This window comes from Lolium rigidum, chromosome 5, assembly GCF_022539505.1.
Source record: "Lolium rigidum isolate FL_2022 chromosome 5, APGP_CSIRO_Lrig_0.1, whole genome shotgun sequence".
In the NCBI taxonomy this organism is placed as follows: domain Eukaryota; kingdom Viridiplantae; phylum Streptophyta; class Magnoliopsida; order Poales; family Poaceae; genus Lolium; species Lolium rigidum.
Window position 1 is genome coordinate 82,300,830 of NC_061512.1, and position 7,795 is coordinate 82,308,624.

Sequence of the window (7,795 nt, forward strand, 5' to 3'; positions counted from 1 at the left end):
ACCGCGGCTCCCCATCGCGGACAGCAGCGACGACGACGACCTCGTCCCCGCGCGGTCGCCCACCTTCTCCGCCGGGGACTATGTCCACGGCAGCGACGAGGAGGGCGCCGTCCTCGCGCAGACCAAGGCCATCAGCGCGGCGGAGGCTCGCCAGCGTTTCCGCCGGGAGGAGGCGGAAGCCGTCCGCCTCGTCCGTGAATACGAGGCAGCCCGCCGGGAGGCCCGCGTCCGCCGCGTCAAGCTCGAAATAGTCGAGCTTGACGCCGACGACGCGTGAAGCTCATCCTCGACAGCGTCGGCACCATCTGCCGCCGACACGCTGCGCCACCACCGGCACCGCCGCGCGCGTAGGCCGCATTTTTCTTAGCTTAAGTAGCGCTCGCCGGTGTGCCAGTACTATAGGTTTAATTTTACGAACAATGTATGTTTTGATGCTCAATCGGAGCATCAATTTGATGTCGAACTATGATCATCACCGAATTTACCCGCGCCCTTTCAAATTCTGCTTTTCAGTTCCATTTTTACGGTTTCTAATCTGCGCCACTGCCAAATTCGAACGAACTATCGTTTTCGGAAGACTGAAAACCACTTTTTCGGTTTGCACTTTTTCGGGCTCTGTTAGAGATGCTCTTAAGGCTCCTATGCCTGCTTGCTCCACAAGTTCTTCCGGGATCAAGTAATCCTTGCTCCCGGATCCGGAAGGTACTGACTCCATGGGGTCGGAGGGAGTTGCTTCTTCGTCGGTTCCTTTCTCTAGCCCAACAATGGTTGCAAAAACCTCCTTGGGCGGAGCGGATTCCGCCTCAGCTTGTTCGTCATCGTCCAACTCCTTCATGGCGCGGTTGTACTCCTCTGTGTCCATAGTGGAAGCGTCGTAGGAGAGTGGGCTTAGGTTGCCTAGGATTGATTCTTCTTTATCTCCGGCACCCTCCTGCTGATCCAGTGCGTTGCTTTCTCCGACAGCCTCTTGCTGTTCTGGGCGACTTCGGCTCCGGCAGCCTCATCCTGCATGGGTCCGGCTTCTTCCTGAGGAGGAGCGGTTCCAGCGATATGTGCGAGGAAGTGCACGAAGTGGCACCTTTGCTTCTCTAACACCTGGGACACCCAGGAGGATCTGCATTGGTCTTCCACCGTTGTTTCCTGCTCAGGGGCGGATTGGGTGGGTTTTGAAATTTCCAGATCTAAGGCGGAATCTTCCTCAAGAAGTTCCTGCGTCTCAGATCGGATCTTCGCGACTGCGTCTTGCTCAGCGGCGGCCGCGTCAGCGTTACTTACCAGTGCGTTCCCGTCGGAATCGACGGTCTCGCTGATGAAGATGTGTATCCCGCCAATCGGGATGATGGAGAGCTTGACGGGGTTTGTCTTAGCCGGAATCCAGCATTCGTCCTCAGGGATGATCGGAAGGTTCCCGGCGTACATGACGCGCCCCACGGCGATGGTGTCGCCGATGCCTCCGAAGGTAGAACTCTCCTGGTTCCGGCCTCCAGACGCCGCAGGCCCCACGATGGGCGCCAACTGTCGTTGCCTATTCGACGGTACCTCGGAGGAGGGATCCTCACGAGGTGGAGAAGTAGGGGCCATAGGGCGGAGAGTTCTCGGGACGGTGGTACGCGATTTACCCAGCTTCGGAACACCTGCTCGACGACAGGTCCTACTGCTGTTTGTCTGGAATTATATGGGCGCTTTCGCGTTGTTACAATGAGTTGTGGTTGTGCCTCTAGGGCTCCCGGGATCCGGCTTATAAAGGCGCACGGATCTAGGGTTTACACGGAGAGTCCTAGCCGGAATACAAGTTACCTAACTACGGTACAATATCTTGCCGTGCACGTTAAGGATTCGCCTTCCCTTGTATGTCGTACCAGATCCGGCTACCCCTGATGGGCCAAGCCGGATCCGACTTCCAACATCGGCCTGGTGGATCCGGCTCCATGTTCATGGACTGTACTTCATCCATCTTGATCTACAGCAACTGGGCCGCCCGATGGGCCTCATGCCACCACCACCGTCTATGGGTCACCCGGGCTTGCCGGATCTAGGCACTGTCGATGGTACACCCATGAAGTATACCCACAACACAATGCTCTCCAGTCTTGGCGGTGAAGGTGACGGAGCCGACACCCTTAATCTCCACGGCAGAGGCATCCCCAAACTTGACGGAGCCTCGCACGTCGGAGTCAAGCTTGTCGAAGAACTCCCGACCACCGGTCATGTGGTGGGTGGCGCCGGTGTCAAGGCACCACCCACCAGTCCTGTCGTTGCCGAAGCCGTCACCAAGAAGGGTGTGTGCCTTTGGCTCGTCAAGGTGGAGGAGGGTTGGTGGTGCTGGAGGTAGCTCGATGCTTGCATGCGCCATGAACAGAGCCTGCTCCTCCTCCTCCGCATGTGCGACGTGGGCCTGGCCCGTCGTGGATGTCGGCAGTCCCTGGCCAAATGGCCAAGCCGGCAGCAGTTGCGGCAGGTGTAGTGTGGTGCCAGCTTGTGCCTGCCTGCGGCGCCACCCTGGGCGTCTTCGCGGGCATCATCGTCGGCAGGTCCTTGCGCCTCGGCCTGGGCGTCTCTACGCGGCTTGCCACGCTTGCGGCCGCCTATCGTGGAAGAGGACCCCCCCCCTCTTCATGTCACCATGGCATGAATCCCACTGCTCCTGAGTGAGAAGTAGCTTCCCGCCAATGGTGATGGGCCTCGAGAGAGGATGTGGCTCATCGGTGTTGACAACCTTGAGGCGACCTATCACCTCATCGATCGCCATCGTGGAGAGGTCCAACAGAGATTCGATTGAGCGAGCCATCTGCTTGTAGTTCTCGAACTGCACCATCTTCTGCAACAGTGTTGAGACGGGGAGGAAAGTCATCAACGTCCTCACCTGGCTTGAAGGCCAGGTTCTCCCACTCCTTGCGAAGTGCATGCCTTGCAGGCACGATTGCTGCCGATGCGTGCTGTAGCGATGGTGTCCCAAGCCTCCTTGGCAGTCCGCTTGTTGGAAAGCGAGAACTGCATCTCGGGCGGGACTGCGCGATGAGGGCATCCAGCGCCCGTTGATCCTCATGGTGGTCGACGTCGCCATACTGGACTGCCTCCCACATGTGCCGCACCTGGAGCCTGATCCTCATGACCACGGCCCACTTGACGTAGTTGGTTTTGGTGAGGGCAGGCCACCCAGCACCGGGACTAACGTCCCTGACCATAGTCTGGACCCCGCAGAGGCCGCGGTCTTGGTCGTCCGAGCCGCCGCCGTGCGTGACTCCTCCGGGACCGCCACCGACGTGCGCGCCTCCTCTGACTGCGCCACCGTCGTGTGCGCGGGCATGCTCGGCTTCCCACTGCGCCACCCGATCTAGTGCTGCGGCGTTGTGGTCTGCGTCGACGTTGTCGTCAGTAGAAGCAGCGTTGTTGGCGCTGCCGCGCAATACCTCGACCTCCGTCGCCGCACGTGCTGCCTCCGCTGCTGCTTCTACCTCCGCTATGGCTGCTTCCAGCTCCTCCGCTGCTAGCCTCGACGCCCTTGCTGTCGCCACAGTGGCTGCTGCAGCCACTCGTTCACGCTCCTTTGCCGCGACGCGACCGGCCTCCTGCTGACGCCACTTGCTCGAGATAGCCGTGTGCTGAGAGTGGCCGTCGGACATGGCTCGCTGTTGGGGGCTGAGAGCTGCTTCTGACGAGCTGCTGCTCGACAACTCGAAGGGAAGTAACCAAGGGCAGCCGGAGCTGCTGTTGTTACCACGGTTGGGGAAGGAGATGAGCAGGAAATGCTTAGACTACAGGATAACCTTGCTCTGATACCACTTGTTAGTCGCTGAAATTTTACTCTTATTGATGGAGATGATGACACTAGGAGTTGGGGTAATTTTGTGGTTTATTTCTCCAACCTGAAGGTTGGGAATACAGATATATAGGTGCTAGCTAGTCACGAATATGCTGAGACTGCTAGTCCTTGCTAGTCTAACTGCTAGTTCTTGATGCCCCTAAAAGCAGTTAAAGATGCTATCCTATTCTAACAGCTTCACAACGACCATGTATGTGTTGCAGCCAGTCCATCAGTGTGTGTCTAGACTGGGTGAGATGAGCTCCGTCACTGTCAGGATTATCATTTATTTTCCAAAATAAAGTGATGACTGTAATTGTGCTTGTATTACTACTATTATGTATTTATTTATTACTAATTGTACCGTGTATTGTTCTGCTTCTTCTTCTTCCATAGGCCATAGCTTTGTCCATGTGGCCGCCACACAAGCTATATACCTACATTCCAGCAGCTTGAAACTGCGAACTACTTGTTTCTCTGGGAGGGGATATTTTCCATGGAGTATGGTTTTCTCTAACTCCGTAGCATTCCTCGGAAAGAAAACAAACTGCTTATCTGTAGCATGCCAAGGACGCCTGGGACTATTAATAGCTGCAGTTAGTTAGTTAGCTCCAGAAGCTAAGCTAGATTCTTAACTGGATTATGCCGGTCTTCCTTTTTTGAGTGGAAACCAACAGTTTATTGTGGACACGCAAACACTGATGAGCTGTGCGTGACACACGTTTTTGCCGTGAGATGCCCAAGCTAAGACGCGACATAATATTTATAATCTACGCATTGAGAAACCAAAATGGACAAATACTACCAACAGGGGAATCGAAAAAAAAAAAGACGATCTGTTACACAGCAACGAAACATATTTAGAAGGTAAGCTGGCTGGCTAGTGGTGCTACCCCAGAAGCAAAGCTAGTTTGATCTATAAAGCAAAGACTTTACAGACGTAAGGCCAGTGCTACTGTCCAAAACTGAAGATGTGCAACGATTAAAATTTTTTTTTTAAACGGAGGCAAAAGCTTTGCCTCATCTATTAATTAAGAAGAAGATGCTAGTTTTTAGGAGAAAATCGAGCGAAAACCTACAACAATAGGACCAAGCCCACACCAAGAGCATACCTACAAGAGAACAACACCAAAATAAAACAGCCACTAAACCAACTAGAACGGACAACCAAAAAGCACAACATCGCAAAAAAGACCCACTAAAAGGATATGACAACCCAAAATGAGTCCATCACTTAAACAGTTTCTCAAACTTCTCTTGTTATGTGCAACGATTTAATATGAAATCGACACATCAACCGCTATTGTTTTTCATATTTCGACGACATCTCCTTATACATACTCACATGGGATGACTTCAGGACGCCCACGGTCTCACGAACTTCTTGTTGAGATCAAAGAAAAGTTACTCCACTAAAGCCACTTGGGGTTTACTACTGATCAATCCAGCAGGGTGGAACTACACGCCCTTTGCTCATTATTTATAGCTCAGCTTCAGAAAAATATGAGCAAGCCAAGAGTGAGTTTCCAGAGCATTGATGTAATGTTTTTTAGCTGCATTGGTGTGATATTTTGAGTGCATAACCAAAGGCTATGAAACGTGGCCTCAGAAAAATCTGAACTCTACAAAATAGTATAAGACACACATATGTTAGAGCATCTCTACTCGTCTCCCCGAACAGACATCCGGCGTGCCATTTTTTCATCCGGACGGCGAAAAATGGTCCAGCCGCGCCCCCGATTCCTCGTTTTTCGTCGAATTTGGGCTTTCATCCATCCGGCGAGCCCACGCCAACCCCGGCCTACCGGGGAGCGCTCGGGGACTCCGGACGAAGCGAAAGCGCGCGAAATGCCGAGAAATCTCTCCCGCGATTTTGTTTCATCTTCGCCGCAGAGGTAGCCCCGACCGGTCAGCGACACGCACATCGTCTTCCGCGCGCAGTAAAGGCTGCCGCCGGTCAGCTCGCCGCGGACGCGTCGCATTCCACGCGGCATTAATCGCCGGCACCAGCCGCGCCTATATACGCCGCTCCGCTCGCCGCGACGCGTATCCCTGCTCCACTCTCTCCCTCCACTCTCCCGATCCATGGCGTTCAACGATGAAGACGGCGCAGCCAACAACGGCTTCCCCCGCCGGTCGCTCCACGCGTGGGAGGGGCACCTCCTCCACCAGGCGGGGTACCCCTGCCCGCCGGACACGAGGCCTCCCGGCGGGGGTGGCGGCTAAGCGCTGGTGGCGTGCCAATCCCGCCGCCGCCCCAGGGCCACGCCCTCGACGTCGCCATCGAGGAGGCTCGGATGGCGATGACGGAGGAAGAACGCGCCGACCCGCGCCACCACCCCGAGAACTACACGAGGTGGAACTCCTTCTTCCTCCGGCGGTGGGAGCGGGAACTGGCGACCTACGACGGCCCGCCGCCTCCGCCTCCGCGCAACAACGCCGCGGGTCGCCGGCGTTGGTGGAGCGCGCCGAATAGGACGCTCCATAACGTCCTCGAGCACATCGAGGGCGGCAACTCCCCGGTGCTCACGATGCCCCCTCCATCGAGGGCATCGACCAGCCGCCACCGGGGAAACAGCTGGCAGCCACGGCGCATGGCTGCCAGCTCGTCGTCTTCCGACACGGCGTCGAGGTCGCTCTCCAGGTCGGCGCCATCCTTGGCGCCGGTGAAAAAGGAGCCGGCTTCCCCGCCGAGCAACCGCACGCGCGGCGGCGGCGGCATCGTCATCCGCGAGCCCTCGACGGCACAAGGACGGCTGTGCCCGAAGCGCGAACAGGACACCTCCGGCGAGCGGAAGCGCAAGCCGGCGAAGGTGAAGGTGGAGGAGGCCGAAAGCGCCGAGGACGCCGCCATCCTTGAGGCCGTCATCGCGAGGTCCCTCCAGGACCTCGTCCCTGCTGAGAACGCCATGCCGCTCGACCAGGCCTGCGCCTGGTCGAGGGAGCAGTGGGAGAAGGAGGAGGCGGAGCGGCAGGCGGGGCTCCTCCAGGACGTCGCTCGCTACCGCCGGCCTGCGACTCCTCCATCCGGCGCCGCCATCCCCGTCGTCGACCTCGAAGCCTCCGACGACGACCTGTACAAGCCATCGCCGTCCCCGCCTCGCACCAGTGGCCGGTGGGGAGACGCCGGCCAAGGCAGCAGCCAGGCGGCTTCGGCGCCGCCGCAGTTCGACGACGACGGCTCCGACGACGATGGCGGCGACGGCGACATGGACTACACGGTGTTCTACCGCCATTTCGGCATGTAGAGCGCCGTGTTTTAATATTTAAAGTTGTATTCCCCTAGCCGAATTCGAAATATAGTCGAATTCGGACTCTATGTATGAACTTCGCCCTCTATATAGTAAATATCATTAAATTTAGTCTAAATTCGACCGTTTTATGTTGTAGTTTGTCAAGTTTCCGTTTTTCAAATTTAGATCGCCGTCTTCGCCTGAGATCGCGGCTGGGAAACTACTTCTCCCCACGCCAAATTTACGTCCAATCCGGACGTAAATTTCCCCGAATTTCAGCGTGGGGAGGGCAAACGAGTGGAGATGCTCTTACTGATGTAGCTCTTGGGAATGTCGCATCACATGTAAAATTCTGAAACATTGCGAAACATCTCATTTAGGAGGTTCAGGATTGCATCGCATGACACTTATGGCAAACAATTCAGAGATGTGCAGCTATTTTAGTCCTAACCCTTGCATGGCATAGCACCACAACGTGCAAAACAAATGGAGTTCTCTTGTGCTCAGTTAACCGAGAATTACCTTAGAGCTCGGTAGAAATTAATTCGGGCTACAATTAGCTCAGCTTCCGTTTAAAGGCCACACGATTGTGGGCCGGCCCATTTGTCAGGCGCGTGAGCTAAAAATAGAACTAAATAAAAGCCAACGTTGCTGGGAATCGATACCAAGTGTCATGCACGAGAGGGCGAGAACTTACCACTCGGCTGCTGTCGTAATGTTGATTATAAGCGTGCAAGAACTTTGTTTAATGACATTCCCA